Source organism: Pantherophis guttatus, chromosome 3 (assembly GCF_059756535.1).
Source record: "Pantherophis guttatus breed Tessera chromosome 3, ASM5975653v1, whole genome shotgun sequence".
Classification (NCBI taxonomy): domain Eukaryota; kingdom Metazoa; phylum Chordata; class Lepidosauria; order Squamata; family Colubridae; genus Pantherophis; species Pantherophis guttatus.
In genome coordinates, this window is record NC_142065.1 from 134734940 (window position 1) to 134752290 (window position 17351).

Sequence of the window (17351 nt, forward strand, 5' to 3'; positions counted from 1 at the left end):
GGATTCATTAACTTCTCTTTATATGTAATATAACACATGAAATAAATATACAATACCAAAAATGGGTTTTCCAACATCCTAGCAAGTACAAGTAAACACAGTCAGAGGAGATAAGAGTTTCAGTTTCAATTCAGCAGACAGAGAAGACCAGACTTGTTTCAGTTTTCAGAGCTGAGCACAGAGCCTAGGCTCTAAAACTGTTTCAGTCACCAATCAGCTCCCATTGGCTGACTTAGTTGCTATGCCTATACAATGGCTGACCTTGTTACTAAGCCCTATTCCAGTTCATGAATATTCTGACACACCCTTCCTCAGTATGTCTTCATTTCTGCAGCCTGTGAAATTTAGTTCTAACTTGCTCGCTGAATTTATTTCATGGTTGGCCCATTTAGTTCCAATTGCTGGTTTCACTCAAGAGATCCCAAGTCCTGGATCACTAATCATGGAGGTCCCTGTACTTTGAGAATAGATCCCTTTTAGAAAATTTGCTTGAATGCAGAGGAGGACAGAGACATGTACATTCCTGTTTTGTGCCCACTTTGATTTCATGCTGTAGACGGCTAGCACTACTGAATTCATGTGGAAAGGAGCTGAATCTAATTCCAAAACTGGATAGATATTTTTTGTAGGGAGTTTGTTTTGAGGACTTTGTCTACTTAAACTATTATGCTATCATTAGAATGCACACAATGCTTTTGTGGATAATGTAAAACCCAAACAACTTGAATTGACTCTCAGTATTTAGGAAGTGAATTGTGTTGACCTAGAAACACTCTTAAGAGTACTTTTTAAGAATAGTTTCTTTTAATTTAATGGCATTCAAAAATCGATCTTTTATTTGTAGATACCTAAAACAATTACATTTGATCTGGCATAAGAGAGATACTTCATTTAGAGCAAAAAATCCTTGTAATAGCAATAGCACTTAGACTTACTAATATATACTGCTTCACAGTGCTTTACAGCCCTCTCTACAGAGTCAGCATATTGCCCCCAACAATCTGGGTCCTCATTTTACTGACCTCGGGAGGGTGGAAGGCTAAATCAACCTTGAGCCTGATGAGATTCAAATTGCAGGCAGCTGGCAGTCAGCAGAAGTAGCCTGCAGTACTTCACTCTAACCACTGTGCCACTATTATCATGTGTCAAAAATCATTGTCATGGAGGAATTGTATACATCAATTTATTTTTTGAAAGAGAGCTACAACTCTTATAATACTATTTACAGTATATGTGGCCAGTATACACACACAGAGAGACATACAAACACACATGATGAGCACTCCTATATGAGCAAACATCAATTCTTGCTAGATCTTTTCTTTGCCTTATTTATTCCTCTGGGCAATCTAGAGTTTATCGGAACTCTCCAGAATAATTCTAGAGAGAGACAGCAGAAATTAAGGACAGGAAAAGTTTGTTCTATTGATATACTGGACTACAGACCAGTATTACATTCATTATAAAGTTTATGCCTTTCACTGTAACCAACAAAGGATTTTAGAGATGCTTGAAAAAATATCATTCCTCATGATTGCAAACAACATTAAGAAATACATATTTATGTCATAAAAAAATATTTCCTGAAATTTTCAAAGGAATTTAATAAATAATGTATGGAACACTTCTTATTTTCCTCAAACTTATTCCAAATTAATGGACAACTTGTCCCAAATGGCAAGCTACATAAGAGAGGCAGAGCTACAATGAAAATGGAGCAGCAGTTTCCCCACTGAGTTCCCTACAAAATTTTATTTGTTCTATCCATTTTTATGAATACGCCACATAAAATTCTTTATGATATTTGCATTCAAATTCAACAACTGAACTACTATGGCTTAAAAATAAGTTAGCTAAGATGCCATTGAAGAAAAAGAACTTGGATTTAGTAACTACCCAGCATATTAAAGACAACTGTATCGAAGATCTCGGAGATCATTGGCAAAAGCGAATCTTTATATTTGTATCGATAAAGGGCTTAAGAGGTTATTTTGATAAGAATAGGCAATGAGCTAATACAAATGTAAGGGGAAATGTTGAATGTTAGAACAAACTTCCTAAGAGTAGGAGCAGTTCAACAGCAGAACCAATTAACTAGATAGATGGTGAGTTCCTCTTCACAGGATGTGTTCAAGCAAAAGGCTAAGCAGCCATGTGTGAGGGATGCTTTAATTTAAATTAATGCACTAAGCAGGATTTGGTGGATATACCTTCTGGTACTCTGATTCTATGAAATGAGCTGAATTCTGGAGCAGCTTCAAAACTTCCAGATAAATCCACACTAAACACACTATTAATGCAATTAATGTAATTTTAGAATTATGGCTAGCTGTGTTCTGTAATCTTATATTTAAGATCTGGGAAATAAGAATCAGTTTGTTTCCTTGGTCCCTTAAAATCTTTTTTTTTTTGGGGGGGGGTTAAAAAGTATCTTGCTTGCTTCAGTGGATAATAGATTTAAAAAGTCAGACAGAGAGAATACATTATGTGGGATCTCTCACCACTGCCATGGTATTTTGAAAATACGAATATTGGTAATTTCGAACTGAATTAGTTTCATTCATCAAATTCTGACAGCTAGGAGTAAATTGGTTATACTAAGGGATCACTTTTCTTCCCCCTGACTTTAGTCTTGATCAGATTAAAGTCCTGTTGATAGATGCAACCTGATTTGGATTTAGATGTACAACCTGTACTGGCCAGGATTGCACTAAGGTGAAACATCACAGTAAATGCTTGGGAATGTTCATTATTGTGTCACTCTTTTTCAATGTACAGGTGGGATTAGTCACAACGAGTAACTTTTCAGTTTAGCTGGTTCTTCACTTAGTTATTCATGTCCTATTAGCTTGCACATTCGTTTATTATCTTGCAGGTGCATATGCACAGGTGCAGACTGTGGCACCTACATTTGTATTGGGCCCTAGGAAATTTGATAATATTATACTGATCAAAATTACATTGGCTGCTTGTTTCTGATCCTGGTGTTAATTTCTGAAAGCATAAAGAGTTTGGAATCCATTTATTGTAAATATAATATTCTACTCCTTCTCTCCGTTTTGGTCATTTTATCCATTGGCAGAGTTCTTACTTGAGGCACAAATAACTACACTCAAGTTATCCTACTTTGGACACATTATGTGAAGATTTATCTCTTTGGAGAAGTCTCTAATGCTGGGAGAGGTGAAAGGAAAGACAAGAAAAGGACAATCAGCAGCAAGGTGGATAGGTTCAGTGTAAGCCCTTCAAGGTAGACCAGATAAGAAGCACAGCTATGATTACCTACCCTATCTTTAGTGTAATCTTACATTAATAGCATCTTGTAAGTCTAAAAGTATGGTATTTCCCCCTCTTTTCCTTTTACTCTCTAGGAAAATAGGGAGGGCCCCTTTCAACTTCTTTCTGTGGACTGAGCTATATTTCATATGGTAGTTGTCTAGTCTGTAGCCCTTCCTCTTGTCTTCCAAGGTGTTCCTCAGATACTAAATTACAATGGCAATGAGCATATTCATTAGAAGATCTGGAGGACCAAGTTAGGGACAGATTGTCATGTAAAAAAGCTTTCTGTTTAGCTGCTAAGAATTAATACCAACCTGATGACACATAATCAAAGTACCCTCTACAAATACATTGATCATGTGTGATTCAAATAAGTTTAAGTTAACAGTCTGCTTACTTGGAAATCTGTGGCTATTTTCAATTCAAGCACACCCACATATTGATTAACCAATACAAACAAAGATTATATTACGCACAGTTGTGTTCTACCAACTTAAATACTTCACTCAACCCAATTTTCTGTATTGTCACTAAATCTGCTCAACAATTTGCAGGACCTTTACAGTTGAAAGCTGACTAGATAAATGCAAATAGGGAAGGCAAGGAAGACATCTCATCCCGGAAAATATAATCTGACGTATAATGTACCTCTACATTATATTTATGGGATATTAATTTTGATTAAACTAAATGTAACTAAGTTTAATTTGGAATAGATATTTTATATTTTAAATGGTAGCGCACCTTGAATATCACGGATTTTTGCCATACACAATAAAAAAGCAACAGGTTAACTAGATGTATCTCGGAAGAATCCTCTCAAATCATCAAGTCTGACTAGATGCAGGAAAGCAATCTAGTGAGAAGATCCTTTTTCACAGTTATGAGCTGTTGAGTTTCCTTATTTTAATCATGTAGTATACGGATTAGAATAATTAGCATACTGCATTTTGACAACATCCAAGGATAGAGAAAAGACAAGTGATTTCATTATATATATATATATATATATATATATATATATATATATATATATATATATATATATATATATTGCACATATATGTGTGTGTGTGTGTGTACAGTTAATATTTCGGGTTTCTTCCCGTGTAATTGTGAACATATCCCTAAAAGGGTAGAATTACATAGACAAATATATATATATAGACTTATATATATATATATTTATAGATATATAAATATATATATATATATATATTTATATAATATAAAATATAATATAAAATATAAATCTATATAGACTTATATAGATCTATTTCTGGCTTGTTAGCCATCATCAGTAAGCCACACCCACATCTCATGTATCCTTCCTGTAAAGGTACAATATCTATTTTCTTACTTCTTCGTAGGATTTATGTGTGTTTTTCCTCTAGCCAGGTTTTTCCTATGTAACCAAGGTTTTTCTGCAGCCCTAGCTCAGTAGAATCACATCCACTCGATTCTGGGCTTTTTTCTTTCTGGCAGCCAGCAAGTTCTTGCTGCCAGGTGAGAGACTTATATAGATCTATTTCTGGCTCATTAGTCATCATCAGTAAGCCACACCCACATCTCATGTATCCTTCCTGTAAAGGTACAATATCTATTTTCTTACTTCTTCGTAGGATTTATGTGTGTTTTTCCTCTAGCCAGGTTTTTCCTACGTAACCAAGGTTTTTCTGCAGCCCTAGCTCAGTAGAATCACATCCACTCGATTCTGGGCTTTTTTCTTTCTGGCAGCCAGCAAGTTCTTGCTGCCAGGTGAGAGACTTATATAGATCTATTTCTGGCTCGTTAGCCATCATCAGTAAGCCACACCCACATCTCATGTATCCTTCCTGTAAAGGTACAATATCTATTTTCTTACTTCTTCGTAGGATTTATGTGTGTTTTTCCTCTAGCCAGGTTTTTCCTACGTAACCAAGGTTTTTCTGCAGCCCTTTCTGGCAGCAAGAACTTGCTGTCTGCCAGAAAGAAAAAAGCCCAGTGATAACTACTAGTTTATATAGGAACAAAATCTGAACTAGCTACTTTTCACTTTTAAAGCTGCCTTATTGGCATGCTTTGCATTTCTTTGCTAACCACAAAGCTGTCTCAATATACAGTTCACTCACTGTTCTCCTTACCTATATTTGTGATTGAATGTCTTTATCTTCACTCCATTTTGCTAGCATTTAACCACCATTGTCATTATCACCAGTTACAATAAAACCTCACTAGAGCTAGATGTATTTTATTGGATTGTATAAATACTTTGCAGGATGTTACATGACAGCTGGCATTACCGGAGCTGTCCAGCTTCTACCATGTTTTTAATTTTTCAGATATCATAAATCATTTAAAACCACAAAGAATAATTTATTCCATAGTGAATATAATCTTTCCAACTATATACACATGAATAAGCTTCCATGCAATCAATACATTTTTAAAAACTTATCTTCACAGTGAGTTAAGCTCATTATGTATTGTTTTATTAATATGTATTTTTCACTTTACAGGAATGCTATATTTACAAAGTCTCTAATTTAGAAATTGCTAATGTTTCCTTGCTAGTCTTGCAACTTGACAGATTGTTCAGTTTCTTTTCTACAGAGTTGTAAGAAGAATCTAGTTAACATCACAATAAAATTGAATGTTTTGACAAGAAGCAGAATATAGGAACCCTAGAGATACAATAACAGTATCACAGGAGGCCAGGAGAAAAAAAACAAAACAACCCTAGTTACATTGTTATAGCTTTTTACACAAATTCAAATTGATACATCAAAGTATGTATCTTTCACAAATCGAATTAAAAAAAAACAAACAGAATGCCAGGAGAGATTCACAAAATCATCTGAATTTTTTTTAAATGTATCCCATATAAGGGATAATAAGAAAATTAAACATATATTTTAAAATTACTCTGGCTTTTCATCTTGTCCTTATTATTCAAAACTAATTTTGGAAGAAGTTTTGGAAGAAGTTCTTAAGTGCTTAGAATAGATAATCATTTTAGTTTATTTTAGAGAGTAAAAATTTGCTATTGGTAGTGTGGTACATTAATAAGGTATCACAAGTTCCTGGAGAAATTCATTTCTGGAATATACATACATACATACATACATACATACATACATACATACATACATATATACATGCATACATACATATTTGTGTGTGTGTGTGTATGTATGTATGTATGTGTATATGTATGTGTGTGTGTATGTGTGTGTGTGTGATGGATTAGCGACCTTCAGGCATTAAAATCACATTTTAAAGTTTGAAAACATTTAGTAGGTACACTCATAAAATCACTGCTGTTTATTTATTAATATCAAATGTAGAAACCACCTATTTCACTCACAGAGAGGAAATTTGCTTTTACATAAGACTGGATGTGATCAATTACAAAACACAAATTCAACTATCTTCCAAGATACTGTCTACTATCCTAAATAGGCTTGGGAGAGGGGGTTGGTATTTTTGCAAATACATAGTATAATAGACCTACCTATTTAATTATTTTAAAGAAATCTTTAGAAAAACCAATGAGTCTAATAGCAGTCAGTCAGACATCTACAAACACCCTGATATCAACCTGCATCACAATATCTCTACATGATATTGCTGGCTGACCTTCTCTAATGAAGAACACTGTTTTCTGGAAGTCTGTTAGGATTCAGCTATATTTGGATGATCATAGATGCATTTAAGTTAGGACATTGGAACACATAACCAATTTCTTCCTTCTAAATCTTTCTAAACTGCAATGGCATTAAGTCATATTTCTTTCTTTCTTTCTTTCTTTCTTTCTTTCTTTCTTTCTTTCTTTCTTTCTTTCTTTCTTTCTTTCTCTCTGTCTCTGTCTCTGTCTCTGTCTCTGTCTCTGTCTCTCTCTCTCTCTCTCTCTCTCTCTCTCTCTGTCTGTCTTCAATTGCCAACTTCCTTTCACATCAAAATTAGGAAACTATAGTTATCTCAACTGGCTTCATATTGATTTTATCCATTGATGCTGCCTCTTTTAAACTGGCCAATGTGGAATATACCCCTAATTGATTTTGGTATCTTTAAGGGGCTTTCTTATACTATCCCTGTCCTTGCTAGCAAAACCCCAAACATTCATGCTGCAGAGTTCACAAGCCACTGCTCTTATCTATCTTTACCCATTTTTTTTTAAAAAAAATGAAATTTAGCGGTGCTGTACTCATGACCTCACCTTATCAGAGTGCATTTGCTCCAGATCTCTTGTGCTCTTTATTAGCACCTTGGAATAAACTCATCCCAAATTGGTGCTTGCAGAAGCATGTGATCTAACTGAGATACAGAAACTGTTACCGTTTATTGGAAGGGGGCATGATAACAATTCACATAGAGAAAGCTTATCAGTTAAGTTGATAGAAAAGAGAAATTCTCTTGGGCTTTGACTGTAAGAGCAGAATGCAGACCTCCACAATGGATGCTATTACAACTTTGGAAAGAAGAAGAAGAAAACTTGATTTCATTTAGTTTCCATTTAAAACAACTACCCAGAGCTACAAAATAAAGTAGGCTGAAAATGGGATCATTAAAAGCAAGGTCACAGCACAACCGTGCCCAGTAGTGCTATAACTTTTCAAGTTTCTTAGTTTGCTAATGTAAAATGGTCTATTTATTCCATAACTGATTATGCTCGGATTCCCCCCCCTTTTACTTATTTAGTTTTTAAAAATCCTGCAGCTGCAAAACTCTTGTTGGATGGGAAGAGGGAACCATATAAATAACTATAGACAACAAATAAAGAAACAAAAATAGCTTTTAAATCTGAGCATGAAAAAAAAGCCAAATATGATCTAGCAGGTGAAACTGAGGCAATGCTTCTCAAAAAAGTGTGAATTCAGAATTTAAAGCCCTAAGGAGATGAATTTATACTGTGGACATATCAGACCCTCTGTTGTTGCTGCCTTATCTGAGTGAGCAGCTGGAGATGTATATTATATCAATAGGTTTCAAAGATAAACAGTGGTTTTAGTTTTTTTTTAGTTTTGAAAGAGTTTGAAAAGCTTGAAATGAAAATCTTGGCTTACTGATATTTACTAAGAGTCAAAAATGTAGTTTTAAGGTGGCAGCAAAAGGAAATTTGAGGGAATTTCTTTTACCTGGAATCCCTCACTTTATGGAACTGTAACTTCCATGATAAAATGTTCTAGCCCCGTGATGGCGAACTTATGGCACATGTGCCACAGGTGGCATGCGTAGCCATATTAGAAGGCATGTGAGCTCAGCTGATTTTCTGGCCTTCTGGGCCCACTGGAAATAAGGAAACAAGCTGTTTCCTGCCTTCGGAGGGCCACGGGGTGGTGGTGTGGAAGGCCCATTTTTCTCTCTCCTCAGGCTCCAGAGCCTTTCTAGGAGTTGGGGAGGGCAAAAATGGCCTTCTTGTCTCCCCCCCCCCCGGAGGCCATCCAGAGTTGGGCCATTACCAGAAGTTGGCAAACAGCCGATTTCCTGCCTCTGGAGGGCCTCCGGCGGGGTCGGGAGGAGGCCGTTTTCACCCTCCCCAAGCTCCTAGCAAGGCTCTGGAGCTTGGAGAGTGAGAAAAACAGTCATTGCATGCCAGGAGGAGGGGGGTCGCATGCTCATGTGTAGGGGTGGGGTGCATACGTGACCTCCCCCTGCTCCTGGCATGCGATGGCAAAAAGGTTTGCCATCACTGTTCTAGCATCTTTCAAATCAAAACATTATGGATCAGTGGACTTCCGGTGGCACCGCAGGCGCCGAAGACATTCCTTTTGTGAGTGCCAGCTCTGCAATCATGTAAAACCGCTAGAACAGTGCAAATCAGCTGTCTAGCAGCTTGGAATCTTTCTCCCCGGGAAAAGGGGAGGAAGAGAGCAGATGGGCGTAGGTAGAGCTCCCCAAAGAGCCCCAGGAACAATTTAAGAGGTCTTGGAGGTTAAATGAAAATCTGTTTAGATATGAGGAAAATGTAAAAGAATGTAAAAAATTATGAAAGAATTTTTCATTATAAATATGCATAAGGGTACATCTATGGAAATGGTTTGGGATGCAAGTAAAGCATATATGAGAGGTATTTTGATATATTTGGATAATAAACATAGACGTAAACAGGAAAAAAAAGGAAGGACTTAGACGAGGAAATTTAAAAAAAAGAACAAGCTTTGATATTGAACCCAGCAGACAAGAAAATAAAAGAGGCAATTAACTTATTGTGAGAGCAATTTAATATGTTAATGGCAGATCAGGTTGCAACTAATTTGCAATATGCTAAACATAATACTTTTTGCAATGCTAATAAACCAGGGAGATGGTTAGCATATCTGTTATGGAAAAAACAAAAGTCACGGACCATAGAGAAAATAGAATATAAAGAGGTTTATCAGCAAAATATGATTAAAAAAGCATTTTTAGAATTTTATACGAGGTTGTATGCTGGTGATAAAATTCAAGATACAGATATAGATAGATACCTACAGAAAGAGAATATTCCTACAATTACAAAAGAGCAAAGGGAGGGTTTAAATCAACCAATAACTTCACAGGAGATTTTTGTTTGCAATTAAGCAGTTGAAAGTGGGTAAAGCTCCTGGGACGGATGGTTTGACAGTTGCTTATTATAAACACCTGCAGTTAGAAATGGTGGGACCACTCAAAGAATTATTTACTAACATACAATCTGGAGGAGATGTACCCCCATCCTGGAGGACAGATTATATTTCTCTGATTCCAAAGGAGGAGCAAGACCACACCCAGCCAAAAAATTATAGGCCTATATCACTTTTAAATACAGATTACAAGATTTTTGCTAAAATATTAGCAAATAGGTTAATGACAGTCATGCAACAAATGATTCATAATGATCAAACTGGTTTTATAAATGGTAGACAAATGAAGAGTAATGTAAGGCAAGTTGTTAACCTATTGGAGTATTTGGGGAAAAACAACCAAATCCCTGTGGTGCTGATATTGCTTGATGCGGAGAAAGCATTTGATCGATTGAATTGGCAATTCTTATTGAAAATAATAGAAAAGATGCAGTTTGGAGAATATTTTACACAATCTATTAAGGCAATATATCAGAAACAAACAGCGCAAATAATAATTAATGATAGTTTAACAGATACTTTTAATATAGAAAAAAGAACAAGACAAGGATGTCCTTTGTCTCCATTATTGTTTATCTTGACCTTGGAATTTTTGTTAAGTAAGATACGTAGGTCAGACAAAATAAATGGAATTAAAATTAGGCAGTATGACTACAAATTACGAGCATTTGCAGATGACTTGGTTGTTACTTTAACCCAACCATTACAGTCAGTTGTAGGTTTAATGGACATAATTAATCAATATGGACAAGTATCTGGATTTAAAATAAATGCAGGAAAACGAAGATAATAACTAAAAATATGACTATAAATCAAAAAGATGAATTAGAAAGACTAACAGGATTTGAAATTATAAAAAAAGTTAAGTATTTAGGGGTCTATATTATGACATCAAATACGAAATTATTTAAGCATAATTATGATCCGTTGTGGCAAAAAATACAAAGAGAGATGGAAAATTGGAAAAAATTACAATTATCTTTGTTAGGAAGAATAGCAGCAGTAAAAATGAATGTTTTGCCTAAGTTTTTGTTTCTTTTTCAAATGATACCAATACTTTAAAAAGATGAGAATTTGAAGATATGGCAGAAGGGTATTAATAACTTTGTCTGGCCAGGGAAGAGACCGAGAATAAAACAAAAAATAATGCAGGATATACGTGAAAGAGGAGGTCTCAAAATGCCCAATTTAAGATTATATTATGAGGCAGCTGTTCTGTCAGCAATTAGTGACTGGATGAATTCAACAGAAGAAAGAATATTGAATATTGAGGGATATGATTTGGTTTATGGTTGGCATGCTTATTTATTATATGATAAGAAAGTGGACAAGACTTTTAAAAGTCATATATTAAGAAATGCTTTATTGCATGTCTGGAAAAAGTATCAGTATAAATTAAACGATAAGTTACCAATGTGGGCAATACCCAGACATGCGATAGATAATATAAGTGTAGAGCAAAAACAAGATGTGATTACTTATAAAGAGCTTCTTAATAAGGAAGGAGGGAAGGGGGGGAGGAGGGATGGGAAAAAATTGTTGTAATACTTGTTAAAACTTTTTAATTAAAAAAAAACATTATGGATCAGCATAATATATGAACCAAACCTGACAGAACTGAAGTTGAAAGTAATAAGGCTGACTTGAGGCTGCCAAGTGAGTTTAATGCAGAAATGAAATTTGAACTCCCTGCTTTGCGATTAGCTCAGTTTTAGGTGACTGTAGCAGCTCTTTCTAAGTTCCAGATAACATTTATTCCTTGAATCATATTTATGAAACTCTATGTATAAAAGTCCCTGCCATAATTTCCTCAAGAGGGATTATTGGTATTGTGCTTCCAGCAATATCCAAAAATAAAAGGAAATTGTCAAGCCATAAAGCATCCAACTTGCAGGTAAATGTAGAAATTTGTATGTAAAGCTATGCCTTAGCAAACGTATTTCATTAGTATGAGACTTTTATTATTTGATGTTTTCAGTTTTGATATAGAATTTAACAGGGCTTCGCGATGGAGCAATAATATCTTTCAATAATACCTGCTTGGACCGTAAGAGAAAATAGAAGTTATAATTGGGAACTATGCTGTGCTCATTTTACTCGAAATTGTGTGGGCCATGCTTGGTTCAAATGTGACATTTTTATAGCAGTGCAGCCTAGCTGGTGAGTTGCGAAAGACCAAAGACCTTAAAAAAAAAACCCAGCTAAATAGACAAAATTAATGACAAAGGATTGAACATGTATTTAAGGTTACCTTCTCAAGAAAACTTTCAATTTAGCAAACCAACCAACAAAACTTCTATTTCATCTTTCAGCCAACTATATATCTTCTCACTTAGACATAAAGCACACAGCATGGTTTACTTCACTTGGCTCTTATGCAAATAGAATGAGTCTAGATGTTCTACCTTTGAATGACACTTGAGAGGAATCTACTTCACACATTGCAATAAACAACAACTTCTCTTTTAAATATCAAGTGGCTCAAGTGGCTTGTAGGGTTTGTTGCTATACATTGTAACAAACCAGTACAGACGGAGTAACATTGGAAAAATATTTTCCAATTGGCTGTGGATGCTCTATTTTTTTCAACTTTTCCTCATTGCTTTGCTGATTTTGATTTGCTTTTCATTGTTCAGCTGATCACCATAATACTTACTTGCAACTGATTCACCATAGAAATGGATTCACATACCCCAATATCCATCCTCAAATATTGAGGTAAAAGATTGCTGCTTAACCTTCTTTGTTGGCTATTCCCAGGGATTAAGAATGAGGGGAGCCTGCCAAAAAAAGATAGGTGATACAATTTCAGGAACTCATCTGAAACTCAACAGCTATGTTGGACAGGTAAAAAATGGATCAGTATGTTTCTTGATCTGCCATTTTGTTCCACGATAATTTTGTTCAATAGGATTGGAGACTTTCAATTAGCTTCATAGATGGATAAGGTGCTCATACTTGATTAAAACTTGATGATTAGATTGATTTTGTTGTTATAGAAATGGCTTAAAATGTTGTAAAATATAAGAAAAAAAAGTTGAGGTTGTATTTTTATATATATATTTAACTCCACTGAAAAAAGTCAGAAGTCTTACTCCCACCCCCATATTATAACTTCCCGCTTTCTGTCTCTTAGTTCTTTACCTTTTGTTTTTTTTCCTGTATTTTTTAATCTTATAATGAAATTTAATAGGTAAAAAAGCTACTCACACCTGAATCTTGTATCATTGGAGATCTCTACTTTGATGACAGATAGATAGATTGATTATTTTGGCCATAGCAAGGTGGCCTACCATCTTCCTTGTTCTTATTGAGAATGATAAAATCAAAACACAAGAGCCATCTTATTATTCAGTTGCATTGTCAGCATGGGGTCAAGCACAATACCAACAAATTTAGTAAGTTTTTTTTTATTCCTTGAAAATCTCAGTGATATCTACATTGCTTTAATTTGTTGTGCCTTTTTAAAAGTTGATGTGCCCCCCCCCTTCTACTCAGATCCTGTGCCCCAAATCATTAAAATTTGTACTGTTTATTTTGCAGCCCAGACAGGATATATCTATTCCTAAAGAACATGAATGAACTCAAACAAAGGCAAACTTTCACAGAAATTGTAATGGTTTATTGAGTTCCATCCTTCATCGCCAGAATGTGATCTTCTGTCATACTCAGTAAATGTTCAATAAGTGGGTTAAGTCAAGAAGAATTTGGAAAAAATGGACAAATAGATTTGTCTAGGTGAGACAGTGAACCATCTCTGAATGTTAAATTTATGCATATGTACAATAGATAGATAAAAGAGTCCCAGAGTGCTTTCTAATCCAGCTCACTTCAAACAACAAACATCCAATTTTTTTTATCTATTTTTTTTTCAGGAACTTCCTTTTTCCCTTATGCTGTTTACATTTTAATAAGGTTGAATTCATCTCAGATTCCCCAAGCCCTTGAAAACATTGATATTGCAAGGAGAGGGAGCATATATTATTATTTTCAACTGTACAAAGAAAGAAATAGATGAACAAAGAATAATGTAAGGTATCAGAAGTCTCCCAAGAGCCATTCCTTTTGGCATTTCCATTTTAATTTCCACAGTTATGATCAGCTGTTGTTGAGTTTCACAGATAGTTTCTGAACTTTGAGATGGGAATTTAGAACAAAGTGAATATCAAACTTGCTTTGATCCATTCTGCATGGTCAGTATTTTAGGATATGTTAGAACAAAGCAGCTGGAAGGACCATGGAAGGAGTCAGAAGTAATTCATGGATGTTGGACCTGTTTAAAACTTGCCTAAATGCTACAATCCTTTTCATCTTTTAGAGCAGGGCTGTCAAACTCATGTTGTCACAGCAGCATCATGTGATGTATCGGGACTTTTCCCTCTTTGCTAAACTGGATGTGGGCATGGCCAGCACATGACGCATTTGTACTGCAGGCTGGGAGTTTGACAGCCCTGTTCTAGAGTTTGCTCTTGCTCATCCTGTCTCTAATTATCTCAGTATTGACTGAGGTTTCACAGCAGGGGCACCTTCATATGTTTTTCATTGTTTACCACAAGTCTTATTTTGGAGAATCATTTTCTGTTCTAGAAAAAAGGTGAAAAATAAATAAAAAGGAGTGGGGGAAAGATCATGCAGATGGAGTGTTGGTTGCTCCTTTAAAATCTCAGAGACATTTACAGAACATGCAGTTGCCACAGCTCCTAGTCTGCTAGGAGCTTTTGCTCTTCCGTTTTGTCCTGCTTGTTATCACAAACACATTTCTGTGTGTGTGATAACAAGAGAATGATGTTTCTGTGATGTGTGTGTGCAAGAAAAAGAAGTGTAGGGATACCAGATCTGGCCTACAGAAATACAGACAATCACTAGATAGGAACAGAGTTCGGCTCCATAGAAAGTACAATGGTGGTATTTTTTAAGGACTGCTGAGTTAAAGAAAGAGATGCCCTGACTTTGTGATTATCTAACTACAAATTTCTGACAAGAAGAAAATATTTTCATTACCATATTTTTTGGAGTATAAGATGCTCCGGACTATAAGATGCACCTTCCTTTTTTGGTGAGGAAAACAAGAAAAAGAAATCTGCCTCTGCCTCCCAGCAATTTTGCCTCATTGCAGCAAACAGCAAACAGCCTGCTTTACTTTCATTTTCGTTTTCAGCATAGCTTGATTAGCACAAAAAAAAAAAAAAAAAAAAAAAACCCTGCTCCCAGCAATTTACCTCCTTGCAGCAAGCAGCAGAGGGCCATGCAATACAGCTGAGAGCACAACAGCTGAGAGTCGGGAGGCCGATCCAATCAACTTGTGCTAATTAAGCTGTGCTGAAGCTGAAATGAGCTGTTTTTTCTTGCTGCTTTCTGCAAGGAGGTAAACTGCTGGGAGGCAGAGGCCAAAGGGTGGGGGCCAGTGGGTGGGCAGGGCTACATTCGTTGTATAAGATGCATCTAAATTTTTACCCCCTTTGGGGGGGGAAGGTACATCTTATACTCCAAAAAATATGGTATGTCATATCAATCATGTCAGCCATACTTCTGTTATCACCTTTAGGTCAGAGATATATTAATAGGCATATGAGACTCATATGCCCGTATCAGTTGCACAGTAGGCTAAAAATATTTTCAGAGAGAAAAACAATTTGACAAAATTCTCATAAATGGCTTATAAGGATGAACTGAAGAGGTGGTTGAGGAATGTATGGGGATATTCTGTTTTTCACTGTATAATCCTCTCTCTAGGTGACTACATCAGAAGTGCCAGCACTTCAATAAAGGTCGAGTGAAAAATGTCATGAGATAATTCCTCCACATTTATTTCTTATTCTTTTCTTTGGGAACTACAGACATCTGGAGATAAAGCAAAGCAAATTAAATTTGTATACTGAATAACATTTTTTTTTCTAATTGATTGGAAGTTATTTTTGATATACTATGCTGTGGTCATTCTGCAACAGATCTGTGAAATATTCTTTGGTGCATTTAAAATATTTTTTTCCCCTTTTAAATCAATTGAACTTCTATTTGAGTGAACTTATTTTACTTCTAAATCAAGCTTGTTCAGAACACTCCACTTGTGTGCTGAAGTTTTGAAAAAAAACGAATCTCTTATTAAGAATAAAACAAACAGACACCAATGGTTCTTTTTGTGCAAGATTAATTTTCTTCCAAGGGCTAAGATAGCCAGATGTACAAAGCAGTGGATTCTTTCACTCTTAGTAACTGCTTTGGAGATGTACTTTTAGCAAATATGGGTTGCATGACAATTTTTCCCATCTGATCACCTATTAAAAGTCAGGAATTCTCCCTCCCCCTCAATCTGGACACTTCAAAAGTGTTCCTTTAGTCAGTTAAATATTATGTCTTTTGACTGCCACAACTTATTGAGAGGCAGTCAACCAACATAACTGCAACTTCACTGCAGACGAGGGGCTTCATGAAGCTGCTAATCACCGTATAACAAGATACTTTCAATGTAAGGGAAAGGCGACTTGCTTAACATTCCATAACAACCTTACTCACTGTTAAAACAGTTCTGCAATCGGGCTAAAGATGGGCTGCTAGATGGTGAAATTTAATAGACTGATTTTTCACAGCCATAATTTGAAAAGCAGGATATGAATGTGCTCACTTCACTTTCCTGAAATATTTGCAAGTTTTTAACATAATTGTAAAGCTCGTAACATATTACAATATTGTGGGAACACTGAAAAGTTGCAACTAGCCCTGGCTTTCTAAAATAAGGAACAGGAGATGCTCTAGATAAGCAATGATTGAAAATACTTCCTATTCTCTGCCAGTCTTCTCATAGTTGCTCTTTGCTTTGCAAGACCTTTCTTAATAAATACTCAAGATGCTACACAGCAATTCATGCCAAATAATACATGAGAATAATAACCCTAGGGAGGAGAGGGGAGGAGGGGAGGGGAGGGGAGAGGAGGGGAGAGGAGTAATTTTGATAGCATAGGCATTAATCCTAGCTCTAAATTAGGAATCCCAAAACTTTTCAGCTCATCAACCCCTTCATGAAGTTTTGGATTATTCGTTGATCCTCAAACATTTATTATGAGAATATATATATATATATATATATATATATATATATATATATATATATATATATATATATTTAAAAAATACTACTTTAGCTAAATGTACTATGAGTAATAATATTAATATTATTGATAATAACTGGATAGTGGACATTGCAGGATTTGGAGACAGAAGAATAGAAGAGAAAGAATTGGAGAAAAATCACAAAATGCAAAGACCTACAAATAGAAGTGAAATGACTGCAAGAGCAAAAATAGTACTGATAGCAATAGGTGCCCTGGGTATAATTCCAAAACATCTGGAGCACCACTTGAACATCATCAGAATTGACAATATTACCATCAGTCAATTGTGAAAGGCAGCTTTACTTGGAACAGCTTACATCATGGTACCTTTAATGTCATCAAAGAACATCCTTTGGAAGGACTTAGTAGGTGGGCAAAA

General features: G+C 35.5%; 1 long non-coding RNA gene across 2 annotated transcripts in view; it reads left to right on the top strand.

The window, feature by feature from the left end:
- The window catches only part of LOC117662513 (uncharacterized), a 17499-nt gene extending 1640 nt beyond the window's left edge, over positions 1-15859 (top strand). Inside the window, exons 2-5 of one of the 2 annotated variants that reach the window (XR_004590448.3) lie at positions 3083-3250; positions 13407-13601; positions 13739-13898; positions 15597-15859. This is a non-coding gene — a long non-coding RNA (uncharacterized LOC117662513). The remainder of the gene's footprint in view (positions 1-3082; positions 3251-13406; positions 13602-13738; positions 13899-15596) is intronic. The other variant, XR_004590447.3, reaches the window with a different exon arrangement.
- Positions 15860-17351: the final 1492 nt, after the last annotated feature.